This window comes from Triticum dicoccoides, chromosome 6A (assembly GCF_002162155.2).
Source record: "Triticum dicoccoides isolate Atlit2015 ecotype Zavitan chromosome 6A, WEW_v2.0, whole genome shotgun sequence".
Lineage (NCBI taxonomy): Eukaryota > Viridiplantae > Streptophyta > Magnoliopsida > Poales > Poaceae > Triticum > Triticum dicoccoides.
In genome coordinates this window covers 480580727-480598019 of record NC_041390.1, presented here as the reverse complement: position 1 = coordinate 480598019, position 17293 = coordinate 480580727, and positions in this window count along the sequence as shown.

The window sequence follows — 17293 nt, the reverse complement described above, 5'->3', positions numbered from 1 at the left end:
GGGGGGGCACTCAATGTTTTCCCTTTAATGAGATGATACCTCGTGGACCGGGTATCTTAAGCGTGAGAGATGCATAATATGGTATTGCGTTAAAGCGGGCGAAAGCTTCGCGTCCCAGCAGTGCTTGATAGCTACTTGAGAATGGGGCGATGTGGAAAGTTAGCTGTTCGCGACGGAAGTCATCGGGGGAGCCGAACATAACTTCTAGCCGGAGAGAACCCATGCAACGGGCATCCGGGCCTGGCGTTACCCCTTGAAAGGAGGTTTTGCTATGGCGATTTTTTGTTGGGTCTATCCCCATGTTGCGGATTGTGTCCTGGTATAACAGGTTTAGACCACTGCCGCCGTCCATCAGGACATTTGTAAAGTGGAGTCCGCCGATTATTGGATCTAATACTAAGGCAGTCCAGCCTGCGTTCCGGATACTTCTAGAGTAATCATGATGGTCAAAGGTGATCAGTTTTAACAACCATTGGCGAGACTCCTTTGGGATAGGCCATATGGCGCGTATCTCTGTTGGCGCCATTCTGTTCATCACGTGAAGTAAGTTTACTGTTTTGACTTCTTGTGGGAAATCCTTTTGTTTCCTGGTGCTCTGCTTGTGGGGTTCGTCGCCGTCCTCACTTGGTGTGTCGAGCCCCTTGTGTTCGGCGTTGAGTTTGCCGGATTTCTTAAAAACCCAACAATCTCTGTGGGTATGCTTCACAGGCTTCCCAGGAGTACTGTGTATTTGACATATCTTGTCCAAGATTTTGTTTTAAGTTTGATAGCTCATCCCTATTATCCTTGAGGGGCGGCTTTCTCTGATTCTGCCGTGAGCTTTTGAATCCGGCATTGATCGCCGTGCTCTTTGGGTTGTTTCTCTTATTCCAGTGCTGGTCCTTGTTGCGTCGGGGTTTTCTGTTTCCATCCCTAACTTCGGATGTACTTGGGTCATTGGTGCTACATCTTGCCAACCAGCTGTCCTCTCCTGCGCAAAAGTGGGTCATGAGGCTTGTTAATGCGGCCATTGTTCTTGGCTTTTCTTGGCTGAGGTGTCTGGCGAGCCATTCGTCTCGAACGTTATGCTTAAAAGCTGCTAGGGCTTCAGCGTCCGGACAGTCAACTATCTGATTCTTTTTAGTAAGAAATCTGTTCCAGAATTTCCGGGCTGACTCTCCGGGCTGTTGAGTTATGTGACTGAGATCGTCTGCATCCGGAGGGCGGACATAGGTCCCTTGAAAATTTGCCCGGAAAGCATCCTCAAGCTCTTCCCAACTTCCAATGGTGTTTTCGGGAAGGCTTTTGAGCCAATGCCGGGCTGACCCTTTAAGCTTGAGGGGTAAGTATTTTATGGCGTGGAGGTCATCTCCTCTGGCCATGTGTATGTGGAGGATATAATCCTCGATCCATACCCCAGGGTCTGTTGTTCCGTCGTACGCCTCTATGTTTACGGGCTTGAATCCCGCTGGAAATTCATGGTCCAGCACCTCATCGGTGAAACATAGGGGGTGTGCGGCACCCCTATATTTGGGTGTGCCGTGATGTTCGGATATTTGTTGTGTTGCATTGCTTACTAGAGCTTGCTTTCTTGGCCTGTAGATAGATCTGGCTGGGCCATCTTTTTGATGCGGATCCTTTGGTGGATCGCGTGCTGGCTTGTGTGTGTCGCTGCTTGCCGCTCCATGCTGGCCATGCGGTCGTCTATCCGACCGGGTGGCTTTCCTATTTTTTGACTGCGAGGGCTCTAAGGCCTCCTCGTCAAATTTAGGCAGTAGCTTTCGCTTTGGATAGCTTTTGGTGCGGTGACTGTCGCCATATTTGTCTGCGGTGTTGCGTACTTTGCTCCATCTGATTCTAAGTGCATCTTCCGCAGTTTTGAGCTTCCGCTTCTGCTTTTTCAGGCTACGCGCAGTGGCGATGAGCCCTTCGTGGAGGTTCTTCTGCTCCATGAGCCTATCCGGCGTAAGGTCGTCCGGACTGTTGTTTTCGTCGGGGACGGGGTGTTCGGTTTGTTTATCCAAGTTGCCCTGTTCGGACGGTTGCTCGAAGGCATGTTCGTCGTCCGCCGGCTCGTCCTGCTCTATGGCTGGGTCTGTATGGCTGCTGTCTCTATCGAGGCGGGGCTTGGAGCGGCGCTTACGTCGCCGCTTTGATTGCTTTTCGAGTGAATGATCCCTGGTTCCATCCCTGTGTTCCTCGTCGTCGCTTCCTTTGGGTGTGTCCACCATGTATACATCATGATATGAGGTGGCTGTCCAGTGCCTTATAGGCGTTCGTTCATGTTCATCTCCTACATCGTCTTCCATACCGTCGATGTCTTCGGAGTCGAAGTCGAGCACGTCGTTTAAATTATCGACAGTGGCTATGAAGTGGGTGGTGGGTGGGCTTTGAATTTCTTCATCATCAACATCCCAACCTTGTTCACCATAGTCCGGCCAGGGCTCTCCTGATAAAGAGAGAGACTTTAGTGAATTCAGAATATCGCCGAAGGGCGAGTGCTGAAAGATGTCCGCGGCGGTGAACTCCATGATCGGCGCCCAATCGGGTTCGATCGGTAGGGGCGCGGAGGGCTCAGAGTCTGGAGAGGAGTCCGGCTCCTTGGAGTCAGAGGCTTCGCAGAGAATAGGGCTGGTGTTTGGCTCGATTGCCGTAGATATTGCAGTCCCCGAGGTGGTGTCCAACCACCCATCCTCAATTGGCGCAGTTGGCTCCGAATTAAGGGTCGGAGCTGATGCGGGTGCGGCCTCCAGGGCATTGTTCGGTGGCAGAGTTAGATCATGCCCATCGTGACAGTGTGGCGCGCTCGGCTGCGGCTCGAATCCGTCGAAGATCAAGTCTCCGCGGAGGTCCGCTGTGTAGTTTAAACTTCCAAATCTGACCTGACGTCCAGGGGCGTAGCTTTCGATCTGCTCCAGATGGCCAAGCAAATTGGCCCGCAGTGCAAAGCCGCCAAATACGAAGATCTGTCCGGGGAGAAAAGTCTCACCCTGGATCGCATCGTCGTTGATGATCGGAGGAGCCATCGGGCCTAAAAGTGACGACACAGAGGAACTCTCAATGAAAGCACCAATGTCGGTATCAAAACCGGCGGATCTCGGGTAGGGGGTCCCGAACTGTGCGTCTAGGCGGATGGTAACAGGAGGCAGGGGACACAATGTTTTACCCAGGTTCGGGCCCTACCCTACGTCCTGCTTGATTAATATTGATGATATGGGTAGTACAAGAGTAGATCTACCACGAGATCAGAGAGGCTAAACCCTAGAAGCTAGCCTATGGTATGATAGTTGTTCGTCCTACGGACTAAACCCCTCCGGTTTATATAGACACCGGAGAGGGCTAGGGTTACACAGAGTCGGTTACAATGGTAGGAGATCTACATATACGTATCGCCAAGCTTGCCTTCCATGCCAAGGAAAGTCCTTTCTGGACACGGGACGAAGTCTTCAATCTCGTATCTTCATAGTCCAGGAGTCCGGCCGAAGGTATAGTCCGGCTATCCGGACACCCCCTAATCCAGGACTCCCTCAATATTTTTATCCAAATTTCCAATTAACTCTACGGTAGCAACTTTATTTCAATAATCTCAAGCCTTTGCATTACATGCTCCAAAGTTAATATAGTTCCATTAACCAAGAGAGGGGGTGAGCCAAATAAATCTAACATAGCATTATAAGAATCAAAAGTATGGCTACCCAAAAAGTTCCCTCTGGTAATAGTATCAAGAACATAACGGTGCCAAGGAGTAATTCCTACATAAAAATTGCGAAGGAGAATGGTTGTAGATTGCTTCCTATAGATCTATTTTGAGCATTGCAAATTCTATACCAAGCATCTTTTAGATTTTCACCCTCCCTTTGCTTAAAATTTAGAATTTCATTCTCGGGAGACAACAGAGAAGATAAGGCACTAGCCATAACGACAAGCAAACAAACTAACACACAAGCAAACAAAAAGCAAGCGGGCAAAAAGAGGCAAATAGAGAAAGAGAGGGAGGATAGAGAGAGAGAGAGGGCGAATAAAACGGCAAGGGTGAAGTGGGGGAGAGAAAAACGAGAGGCAAATGGCAAATAATGTAATGCGGGAGATAAGGGTATGTGATAGGTACTTGGTATGTTGACTTTTGCGAAGACCTCCCCGGCAATGGCGCCACAAATCCTTCTTGCTACCTCTTGAGCACTGCGTTGGTTTTCCCCGAAGAGGAAGGGATGATGCAGTAAAGTAACGTAAGTATTTCCCTCAGTTTTGTGAACCAAGGTATCAATCCAGTAGGAGGCTACGCGCAAGTCCCTTGTACCTGCACAAAACAAATAAATCCTTGCAACCAATGCAAATAGGGGTTGTCAATCCCTATGAGGCCACTTACGAGAGTGAGATTTGATAGATATGATAAAGATAATATTTTTGGTATTTTTATGATAAAGATGCAAAGTAAAATAAAGGAAAAGTAAATAGTAGAGTAGTAGGAGAACAATATGATGAAGATAGACCCGGGGGCCATAGGTTTCACTAGTGGCTTCTCTTGAGAGCATAAGTATTCTACGGTGGGTGAACAAACTACTGTTGAGCAATTGACAGAATTGAGCATAATTATGAGAATATCTAGGCATGATCATGTATATAGGCATCACGTCCGAGACAAGTAGACCGACTCCTACCTGCATCTACTACTATTACTCCACTCATCGACCGCTATCCAGCATGCATCTAGAGTATTAAGTTAAAAACAGAGTAACGCCTTAAGCAAGATGACATGATGTAGAGGGATAAACTCATGCAATATGAAGAAAATCCCATCTTGTTATCCTTGATGGCAACAATACAATACGTGCCTTGCTGCCCTTACTGTCACCGGGAAAGGACACCGCAAGATTGAACCCAAAGCTAAGCACTTCTCCCATTGCAAGAAAGATCAATCTAGTAGGCCAAACCAAACTGATAATTCGAGGAGACTTGCAAAGATAACCAATCATACATAAAAGAATTCAGAGAAGATTCAAATATTATTCATAGATAGACTTGATCATAAACCCACAATTCATCGGTCTCAACAAACAAACCGCAAAAAGAAGATTACATCGAATAGATCTCCACAAGAGAGGGGGAGAACATTGTATTGAGATCCAAAAAGAGAGAAGAAGCCATCTAGCTACTAACTATGGACCCGTAGGTCTGAGATAAACTACTCACACTTCATCGGAGAGGCTATGGTGTTGATGTAGAAGCCCTCCATGATCGATGCCCCCTCTGGCGGAGCTCCGGAACAGGCCCCAAGATGGGATCTCATGGATACAGAAAGTTACGGCGGTGGAATTAGGGTTTTGGCTCCTATTCTGATCGTTTGGGGGTACGTGGATATATATAGGAGGAGGAAGTACGTCGGTGGAGCAACAGGGGGCCCACGATGGTGGGGGCGCGCCTGGTAGGGTAGGGCGCGCCCCCCTACCTCGTCGCCTCCTCTTAGATGCCTTGGCATAGGGTCCAAGTCTCCTGAGTTGTATTCGATGAGAAAATCACGTTCCCGAAGGTTTCATTCCGTTTGGACTCCGTTTGATATTCCTTTTCTTCGAAACCCTGAAACAGGCAAAAAAATAGCAATTCTGCGTTGGGCCTCCGGTTAATAGGTTAGTCCCAAACATAATATAAAATTGGATAATAAAGCCCAATAATGTTTAAAACAGTAGATAATATAGCATGGAGCAATCAAAAATTATAGATACGTTGGAGACGTATCAGCCCCCGAGCCACTTGTCGGGTGGCAACACTAGATCAGGGGATCGATGTTCCCCTTTAATATTTATAGATAGTGAGCGCGAAGCCTAGTAGCCCCCGAGCCTTAATGTGGGCACGGGTGGCCGAATTAAGGATCGATATCCGTTTGACAGAAAAAAAAATATGTTTAACACAAACTTCTCAAGAAGAGAATAAGATCTCTTAAAGGAGCTTAGAGCTGGTCAAAGTCCGAGCTCGCCAAGGTAGGCCCCAAGGGGTTTAAAAGATGGGTTGCAGTAAATGGATTTTACTCGCAATTTTTATGTGTAATGATTCTATGTATCCAAGTACTTTACATTATTAATGCTCGGATCCGCATTGAACAAAACTTTGTTGACCGACCATCGGCTTCAATCTCCTCGGCCACTGGCTTGGGAGTGTTTGTCCTACTTTATAAAGCATTTACAAAGGCAAAGTTTTACGACAAACAAGGCAATCCGGCCATATGGTTTTATAAACAAAGGTATGTGGAGAGATATACTATATGGCTAGTAAATATAAAAAACATCTTTCAAAGAAAATAATCCCACTATCGGTTCCTTTCTTTGGGTTGTCATGCTGATCATGATCATGAAACCTCACCTCCGATCAATGTGGGAGGAAAATATTGAGGATTTAGTTTGGGGAAAGTTCCCGAACTATGTGGTCCATAGCGAACGTAAATTTTCACTTCCGTCGTTGCCGACCAATTATATCCTTTAAGATTGCTAGCTTTCGGCTTCACCCAGTCTGAGGTACTAACTCGGATGACCCGGTAGTAACAATCACAGAGGTACTCCCTTTATCACCTAGCCGAACAATCGGGAACATAGGGGTAAGCACAGGAGCCAGGCAACCCAGCTTGGTGAAAATCTTAAGTCAAATTGATGCATATTTATGGCTTTATAACGATGATTACGGAAGGCAACCCTCGTTTATTAAATACAAACACTGACGATATGTTTATTTTGACTCCATTGCGACCGTTTATCAGTTGAAAGTGGCCCATTGTCGGCTTCCACCCCTTTGTAGATGCTATGCAGGGTGTTTCCGCAATAACAAAACAACCCTTAGCCGACGTCTTGGTGCCCGAAGGCGGTTGTGTTAGCAGAAACGAGGCAATCAGATATGCGGGCTTTATAACTTTCACTTAGTCATAGGAGCTTAAAGTTGAGAGGCCAGTTACTAGCCCCCGGTTAGTGTTCGGTGACAGCTGAGGTCAAGCCATAAACACTTTGGCCAATGTTATGAACGGCCCATCATTTAACACGGGGTGACCTCTATCGACCTTATAGTTTAACACAGTCATCAGATCACTGACCATTTTGTGCTTATTGTGACAGTCAGTTTTCGGCTTTCTCCACTGAGGCGCTTTAACCATGAGAGCTGGAAGCACAATTGCACTGGTTCTCCCTTTGCACACCTAGCCGAACAAAGTGGAACATAGGAGGCAAGCACAGGAGCCGGGCAACCCAACTATTGACCGAAGACACAATTCGAAACTGATGCATATAAAGCAGTATCCGAGAATGTTTTGCCAAATCTCTAAAGGTGTCCGGTGATGCACTGCGGGACTTATGCTGAAAACACACAAATAGTTTAAAAGTGCCATAGGCTTGGAAAACCACAAAACTTCAGTAAAAAATTTACGCCCGAACTAAATCAAGTCATTTGGTGCCAATCCGAAAAATGGTCTTACTTTTGTGCTTCTGTCGTGCATTAATATGACACATTCGATCTCAAGACTTCAAGCGGGTCAGCCTACGGCTGCAACCTCCTATCCCAAAGGTAGAGTACTGCTCGTTAAGCCAGTTTTGCAAACTAAACTCGAGCGGCATTAGAGAGAAAACAGGCTATCCGGCTATTCACCACACACTCGAGTCGAGAAAGGAGTGATAGAAAAAGACTTTGCAATGACAAAGAAGAAATCACTTATTATAAAAGGACTCATGTAAATTTTAAGAGCCCCCAGTTAACATGGGTAAAGGGCGTTTCTTTTAACAAACAACGTATGTGAGCACGATTGAACTAAACACAAATTTAAAATTCTGAGCATGAAAGCGACTTAGCTAGTTGATGTGCTCGGTGTCGATGCATGACCTGAGCTTTCGGCAGGACAAGGTCCCAGCCCCCAAGCCGGTCCCGAGGTGGCGCAGCAAAGATCTCGACACTCCGAAGTAGCGACATGGCACAACCAATGTAGGCCGGCAGTGTGACGCTGAAGTCCCCGACGTGGGTTAATGAAGTGATGACGAAGCCACCGGTTGAGCTGAGATGACGTGGTACGTCGGTACGCCAAGGTGATAGCGCTGCCCAACCCAGATCATTTACCTATGCACAAAAAATAGTGCAAGCCGGAGATAATAGTAATGATAGTAAATTAAAAAAATTGTTGCATAATTAATAATTTATGCAAAGTGAGTAATAAAATAAATATGGCCCGTGTGCCGAACACTCAATGAGGTAGAGTCCTCTCAACGATGCCAAAGTCCCCGAGGCAACCAAACATGTCGGTATGGCAATCCGACCAACAAGGTGATCACGCGAGACGATTTATGCCGGTTGGGACGACTGTCAGTGTCAAAACCAGCGGATCTCGGGTAGGGGGTCCCGAACTGTGCGTCTAAGGTCGATGGTAACAGGAGACGAGGGACATGATGTTTACCCAGGTTTGGGCCCTCTTGATGGAGGTAATACCCTACTTCCTGCTTGATTGATCTTGATGAATATGAGGATTACAAGAGTTGATCTACCACGAGATCGTAATGGCTAAACCCTAGATGTCTAGCATGTATGATTGTGATTGCCTCTACGGACTAAACCCTCCGGTTTATATAGACATCGGAGGGGCCTAGGGTTCTATAGAGTCGGTTTACAAAGGAAGGAATCTTCATATCCGAATGCCAAGCTTGCCTTCCACGCAAAGGAGAGTCCCATCCGGACACGGGAGGGAGTTTCTATCTTGTATCTTCATGGCCCATCAGTCCGGCCCACGTCACATAGCCCGGACGCCCGAGGACCCCTTAATCCAGGACTCCCTCAGTAGCCCCTGAACCAGGCTTCAATGACGATGTGTGCGGCGCGCAAATTGTCTTTGGCATTGCAAGGCGGGTTCCTCCTCTGAATACTCCAAAGTAGTCCTCGAACACAGAAAACGTGTCCAGCTCTGCAAAACAAGTACCACACACAACCGTAGAGATTATAATATTTCATGGGTCCCATCTACTGACAACTTTTGTAGCGAGACGCCACATCCCTGCCCGGTCATTATTTCAAACCGTTTTTAGCCTCCCGCTCCACGTTTCGAAATGCGGTTTTCATTGGCACGTCTTGTCGAAGCAGAGATTGTGTCCCCTTATTGCGGGATTATCATCAATACGGGCATGGGTAATCCAACCGCGCCGTCTGCACGACCCTTGGGGAATAGGCGAGTTTTAAGGAGAATGGGGAGGCGCTTGATATTTGCTGCCTTTATAAAGAGATAAGGATTCACCCTTTCACCCACACCTTCTTTCTCTCTGCCCACCCATTCTCGAGCTCCAGCGTCCAAGCTTCCATCCTTTCCTCCTCAAAAAAGCACTCCGACCATGTCTGGATCTGGAGCGCAGGGCAAGTGAATGGCCTCCTCCGTCACGGAGAAGGACATCATGAAGCTCCGGGAGGCGGGGTACTTGGCCCAGAAAATCACCCACCGGCTTCCGGCCAAGGGGCAGATCGTCCCCACCCCGGAGCCTCATGAGAGGGTGGTATTCATCCCTCACTTCGTCCGTCGCTAGGATTTCCTCTCCACCCATTCGTCCGCGGACTCATGTTCTACTATGGGCTGGATTTCCATGATCTGGCCCCAAACTCCTTCCTCAACATCTCGGCATTCATTGTCGTGTTCAAGGCCTTCCTCCGCATCCCACCCCACTTTGATTGTGGTTCAAGACCTTCAATGTGAAGCCGAAGGTGGTGGGTGGTCAACACGCAGAGTGCGGAGGCCGTATGGTGAGAAAAATGTCCAATGTCCCATGGCCCAAAGGTACCTTCGTGGAGACCGTCAAAGGGTGGCAGAAGTAGTGCTTCTATGTCACAAAGCCCCGCGACACCACCTGGGTCACGGCTCCCGAATTCAACTCCGCGGCCCCAATGCGGCTTACCTCCTAGCTAGAAAAGGGCCTGGACTGGGCGTCGTCAGACGAGGTGTCCGCGCTGCAGACGCGCATCAAGAGCATGGTGGACAAGAACATCAAGCTTGTCAATGTGATGCAGGTGATGCTTTTCCGCCGGATCCTTCCTTGCCAAAGCCGGACTTGCAATTTGTGGGATTTCGATCTGGCCAAGCACCAGACCTTGCAATAGTTCTTCGGCGTTACACACGAAAGCATCTGGAAGGTGCTTTTTAAGGCCAATGAGACGTGGCCGAAGACGACAGAGGGCCGTGGGTACAACCTGACCCATCCTGCCAGTCCGGTAAGTTTTTCATATTTCAAGGTGTATCCTTCACCTGTACATTCAAGGAAGATGTCTAAGATTCCCCATATGTCTTTCCAAGGCTGGACAAGGAAGGCGGAGCGGATCCAGTGTTCGGCTCTGCTGCCTGAAAACCCAGCTATCCCACTTCTGACGAAGATGCTGGTTTCGGCACCGTACCAGGCGCCAGAGAAGAAGGCCAAGAAGAAAGGCCAGGCAGGGAGATGCGGCCTCCACCATAAAGGCACTTCAGACGTGATGTCCGAAGATGCCAAAACCCACTCCTCCCCCACCACCAAGGACGACAAGGAGGAGGAAGAAAGCAACTCTCCCCCTAAGGGGGAAGGAAGAAGAGGACGGCCTCCACGGATCTGGAGGTAGAGGCGTCCAAGAAGGGGAGGGTCTCCCTCATAGATAACTCCGCGTTAGACACTGATAGCAGCTCCGAGTGGCGTCCCAGGGAGAAGCCCCTGGCCGAATCGTAAGTACTCAAAAGCACTTATACACACATATATCCCACTTCTTTACTTCGTGGTTTTAATATGTCGAATCATGCGCTGCAGCCCGGCCCACGCCCGCCCCCAGCATTACTCATCTTCGGGGAATTTGCTGGATCCAAAGGTGATGGACAGTGGGTCACTTCCGGCGGCCTCCTCTCCCAAGGCCATGGACGACGTAGAGGTGTTGTCCCGAAGGACCTTCCCAGGCCAGGGAGAGGTACAGGAGGCCATTAGGGTGGCGCCAGAGGGTGATACCTCGGCCGCTGGACACATGGGGGAGCAAATCCCCTAGAGACTGGCGATGGGGGCCATATCCAATTCGGCCCCCAGCCGAATACAATTCCGGAGACTCATACGGCTCCGGAATCAGGCAAGCAGCCTCCTTTGAAAGAAGGAGGTGTGCCTATTCCGCCGGTGATCTCTGTCCATCAAGAGGCACCGGATACTCTACTGGAAGTGCTGCAAACTTCTTCCATTGTTGAGGAACATCGTATCCTTATGGGTACGGTGGTTGAGAGGGTTCAGTCTGCTAAGAGCGGACTGACCGAAGCCTGCACCAGCCTTCTAACAGGCTTTGAGGTATGCGACGTAATTATGCAAAAATGATGTCATAGTATAGACAGTAGCCCCCGAGACTCTGTTCGGTGCTCGAAAAGAGAAGCCGGACAGAGGATCAAATAGTTTTCGCAGGAGACTAACCATACATGTCTATGTGAATAAGCAGGCGTCGATGCTGGCTGCGACCTCCCATTCTTCCTAAGTCTCCAAACTGAAGAAGAATTTGGAGCGGGCCAAGGAAGAGCTTGGTCGTGTGAAAAAACAACTAGAGGACAAGCAAGGTATGCAATGGCCTATTCAGATCTAGAAAGATATGAATTGTTTATGTTGATCATGTTATCATGATATTTCACAGGAGCTGCGACCGAGGTGGAGACCCTCAAGAGTGCACTGGCTGAGGCCCAGAAGAGAGCGGCAAGGGAACAAGCCGCCCGTGAAAAACACGAGGCAAGGGTCGGGAGGTCCAACAGGAGCTCCAGGACGTCGTAAAGAAGTGCGAGTCCTTGGAGCGCAAGATTGCAGACCAAGAGTCCGAACTTGCTAAGGCCCACCAAAGCGCACAAGAGGGACGGGTTGAAGCCCAGGGCGCCCCCCCAAGAAATCTAGGAGGCCAGGAAAATCGTGGCGGGTAAGGCCTTTATTATGCAGAGCAAATATGTGAAGAAAAGGTACCTCTTACTGACCCGGATTTGAAGTTCTCCAGGGGCGTTTGCAGATCTGTCGCGTAGTGTTACTGATGTTGCAGCGTTCTTTCGAGCCAAAGAGGGGAGCTCGACGAAGAAGTTGTTCTGGTCGCAATACCTTGTGCCAAAGCATCCGGTGCCCTTGGGCGATCAGCTGAAACAATTGACCGAACTACATAGGGTGGCTGAATCGGCCATGAAGGATTTGATAATCTGTCTGTGGCTTGCCAAAGCCATACCCAACACCTATTTCGGGCTCGTGAAGCGGTTGGTCGATGCCTGCCCTCGGCTTGAAGCCATCAAGCGGTCGGTCTGCATCGAAGGTGCGTGGATGGCCTTCGCCCGTGTGAAGGTGCAGTGGGCAAAGATGGACGTCGTCAAGCTCGTGATTGAGGGACCACCCGCGGGCAAGGAGCACTGCACGCCTGAGTGGTATTTTGATGATGTCCTGAAGGGATCCCGCATTGTAGAGGGCCAGTGTGCAAAAGACATTATCTTTGAATGAAGACATTCATGTTATCCCGTCTTGTATTATGAAACAAAGCTGATATGTAATATAATGCTTGTTGTTTGTTTAAAATTTTGCCTCATGTGCGGCCGTTTTATTTAATCTGAGAGTTGGCCAGTCGTCGGCTTCAGCCCCCACGTAGGTAGTACGGGGGTGTTTGGGTTGGAACCTAAACACTCTTTCTCCAAGAGTTTGGTCCTTGAAGGAGGTGTTTAGCGCAACGAACCAGGCAATCGGACTATGTGGTTTTATCACCCTCACTTAGCCATAGGAGTTTGACAATAGAAATGTAGGCGCAACCCCTAGTTAGTATTTGTTAATCCGGACTAGGGTGTTGTAGACACCTAATCAGGTGGAGGCCGATCCGTCGCATAATGCGGGAAAAATTGTAAGAGATTTTAACCTCCGAATAGCTGACCAGCTCTCGCCACATCATGACAGTCAGTTTTTGGCTTTCTCTACTGAGGTGTTTACCCGGATGAACCAGAAACACAATCACAGTAGTTCTCCCTTTACTACCCTAGCCGATAGGATGGAACGTAAGGTAGTAAGAACAGGAGCCGGGCAACCCAACTATTGACCCAAGACATGATTCGGAGCCGATGCATATAATGCTAAATTCGGGGTGCTGAACTATACTGTAAAAAGTGTTCGGACTTTGTTGTCGTAGTATAGAGCGCAATGAAGCCCATGGCGAATTAAAGCTTACCAAAGTGTACGGGTGCAATCGATAAGAATAGCGGAATAAAATGAAGTAGTAAGCCAGTGCCACATAAGTTGGGCTGCAAACTGTTTCCATTATAATTTGATTAATACATCGTAGCGTATTTGCACAAATAGTGCGATAAGCAACAGGGCTATTTAACATGCCAAGACCAAGGGGGAGCTGCGTGCGGGTCCTGAAAACAGGTAGAGTGATCGTCAAGAAGACCACCTAGAGATTCCTCCACCCGTCTATGCTGCTTGCCGCATTGGTATATCCATCATTCGAAAGGATCGATGGTCAGGCCATCGTGAGGGGCCTATGGAAAAGAAAAGGAAGAAAAGGAAAGGGAAAGTATGTGTGTCCGGGGAAGGTCTAGCTGTATTATGGACCACAATCGAGTTATGCCTCCATCTATGCCCATGGTATTTTGAGTGCATAGTTATGTACGTGCGGTACGTACGCCGCCATTTGGTCAGGACTGAGACGGAGGCTGAATTGCTAGTCGAACTCCTGACGAGCTAGACTGTCAAGCTGTGGAGTAGTCCGGGCTCGTTTGACAGTGTCCGGGAGCTTGGCCACTGAATTAAAATTCTGCTTGATAAGGCCGCTCTGTACTTCCGCTACCAGGGCCGCGGTGTGCTCCTCGGTATGGAGGGAGCGTTTAGTGTTTCTATTGACTGTTATGACACCGCGTGGTCTGGGCATCTTGAGTTTGAGATGAGCATAGTGTGGCACCGCATTGAATCAAGCAAATGCAGTTCCTCCGAGCAGTGCGTGACAGCCACTGCGGAAGGGGACGATATCGAAGATCAAGTCTTCGCTTCGGAAGTTGTCTGGGGATCCGAAGATGACTTTCAGTGTGACTGAGCCCGTGCAGCGGGCCTCTACACCTGGTATTACTCTGGCCGAATCGTAAGTACTCAAAAGCACTTATACACACATATATCCTACTTCTTTACTTCATGGTTTTAATATGTCGAATCATGCGCTGCAGTCCGGCCCACGCCCGCCCCCAGCGATCCTCATCTTCGGGGAATTCGCTGGATCCAAAGGTGATGGACGGCGGGTCACTTCCGGCGGCCTCCTCTCCTAAGGCCACGGACGATGTCGAGGTGTTGTTCCGAAGGACCTTCCCAGGCCAGGGAGAGGTACAGGAGGCCGTCGGGGTGGCGCCAGAGGGTGATACCTCGGCCGCCGGACACATGGGGGAGAAAATCCCCCTGGAGGCTGGCGATGGGGGCCATATCCAATTCGGCCCCCAGCCAAATACTATTCCGAAGGCCCATACGGCTCCGGAATCAGGCAAGCAGCCTCCTTCGAAAGAAGGAGGTGCACCTATTCCACCGGTGACCTCTGTCCATCCAGATACACCGGATACTCTACTAGAAGCGCTACAAACTACTTCCATTGTTGAGGAACATCGTATCCTTATGGGTACGGTGGTTGAGAGGGTTCAGTCTGCTAAGAGCGGACTAACCGAAGCCTGCACCAGCCTTCTAACAGGCTTTAAGGTATGCGACGTAATTATGCAAAAAGGATGTCATAGTATAGACAGTAGCCCCTAAGACTCTGTTCGGTGCTCGAAAAGAGAAGGCGGACAGAGGATCAAATAATTTTCGCAGGAGACTAATCATACATGTCTATGTGAATAAGCAGGCGCCGATGCTGGTTGCAACCTCCCATTCTGCCGAAGTCTCCAAACTGAAGGAGAGTTTGGAGCGGGCCGAGGAAGAGCTTGGTCGTGTGAAAAAAACTAGAGGACAAGCAAGGTATGCAATGGCCTATTCAGATCTAGAAAGATATGAATTGTTTGTGTTGATCATGTTATCATGATATTTCACAGGAGCTGCGACCGAGGTGGAGACCCTCAAGAGCGCGCTGGCCGAGGCCCAGAAGAGAGCGGCAAAGGAACAAGCCGCTCGCGAAAAACATGAGGCAAGGGTCGGGGAGGTCCAGCTGGAGCTCCAGGACGTCGTAAAGAAGTGTGAGTCCTTGGAGCACAAGATTGCGGACCAAGAGTGCGAACTTGCTAAGGCCCACCAAAGCACACAAGAGGCCTGGGTTGAAGCCCAGAGCGCCCTCCAAGAAATCCAGGAGGCTAGGAAAATCGCGGTGGGTAAGGCCTTTATTATGCAGAGCAAATATGTGAAGAAAAGGTACCTCTTACTGACCCGGATTTGGAGTTCTCCAGGGGCGTTTGCAGATCTGCCGCGCAGTGTTACTGATGCTGCGGAGTTCTTCCGAGCCGAAGAGAGGAGCTCGACGGAGAAGCTGTTCTGGTCGCAATACCTTGCGCCAAAGCATCCGGTGCCCTTTAGCGATCAGCTGAAACAACTGACCAAACTACATAGGGTGCTTGAATCGGCCATGAAGGATTTGATAATCCGCCTGTGGCCTGCCGAAGCCATACCCTGCAGCTATTTCAGGCTCGTGAAGCGGCTGGTCAATGCCTGCCCTCGGCTTGATGCCATCAAGCGGTCGGTCTGCATCGAAGGTGCACGGATGGCCTTCGCCTGTGTCAAGGTGCAGTGGGCAAAGATGGATGCCGTCAAGCTCGAGACCGAGGGACCACCCGCGGGCAAGGAGCATCGCAAGCCTGAGCGGTATTTTGATGATGTCCTGAAGGGATCCCGCATTGTAGAGGGCCAGTGTGCAAAAGACATTATCTTTGACTGAAGACATTCATGTTATCCCGTCCTGTATTATGAAACGAAGCTGATATGTAATATAATGCTTGTTATTTGTTTAAAATTTTGCCTCCTGTGCGGCCGATTTATTAAATCTGAGAGTTGGCCAGTCGTCGGCTTCAGCTCCCACGTAGGTAGTACGAGGGTGTTCGGGTTGGAACCTAAACACTCTTGATCCAAGAGTTTGGTCCTTGAAGGAGGTGTTTAGCGCAACGAACCAGGCAATTGGACTATGTGGCTTTATCACCCTCACTTAGCCATAGGAGTTTGACAATAGAAATGTAGGCGCGGCCCCTAGTTAGTATTTGTTAATTCGGACTAGGGTGTTGTAGACACCTGATCGGGTGGAGGCCGATCCGTCGCATAATGCGGGAAAAATCGCAAGAGATTTTAACCTCCGAATAGCTGACCAGCTCTCGCTGCATCATGATAGTCAGTTTTCGGCTTTCTCTACTGAGGTGTTTACCCGAATGAAGCAGAAACACAATCGCAGTAGTTCTCCCTTTACTACCCTAGGCGATAGGACGGAATGTAAGGTAGTAAGCACAGGAGCCGGGCAACCCAACTATTGGCCCAAGACATTCGGAGCCGATGCATATAATGCTAAATTCGGGGTGCCGAACTATACTGTAAGAAGTGTTCGGACTTTGTTGCCATAGTATAAAGCGCAATGAAGCCCCTGGAAAATTAAAGCGTACCAAAGTGTACGGGTGCAATCAATAAGAATAGCAAAATAAAATGAAGTAGTAAGCCAGTGCCACATAAGTTGGGCCGCAAACTGTTTCCATTATAATTTGATTAATACATCAAAGCTTATTTGTACAAATAGTGTGATAAGCAACAGGGCTATTTAACATGCCGAGACCAAGGGGGAGCTGTGTGCAGGTCCTGAAAACAGGTAGAGTGATCGTCAAGAAGACCACCTAGAGATTCCTCCACCCGTCTATGCTGCTTGCCGCCTTGGTATATCCATCCTTCGAAAGGATCGATGATCAGGCCATCGTGATGGACCTGTGGAAAAGAAAACGAAAAAAAGGAAAGGGAAAGTATGTGTGTCCGGGGAAGGTCTAGCCGTATTATGGACCACAATCAAGTTATGCATCCATCTATGCCCATGGTATTTTGAGTGCGTAGTTATGTGCATGCGGTACGTACGCCGCCATTTGGTCAGGACTGAGACGGAGGCCAAATTGCTAGTCGAACTCCTGACGAGCTGGACTGTCTAGCTGCGGAGTAGTCCGGACTCGTTTGATAGTGTTCGGGAGCTTGGCCGCTGAATTAAAATTCTGCTTGATAAGGCCGCTCTGTTACTTCTGCTACCAGGGCCGCGGTGTGCTCCTTGGTACGGAGGGAGTGTTTAGTGTTTCCATTGACTGTTATGACACCGCGTGGTCCGGCATCTTGATTTTGAGATGAGCATAGTGTGGCACCGCATTGAATTGAGCAAATGAAGTTCGTCCGAGTAG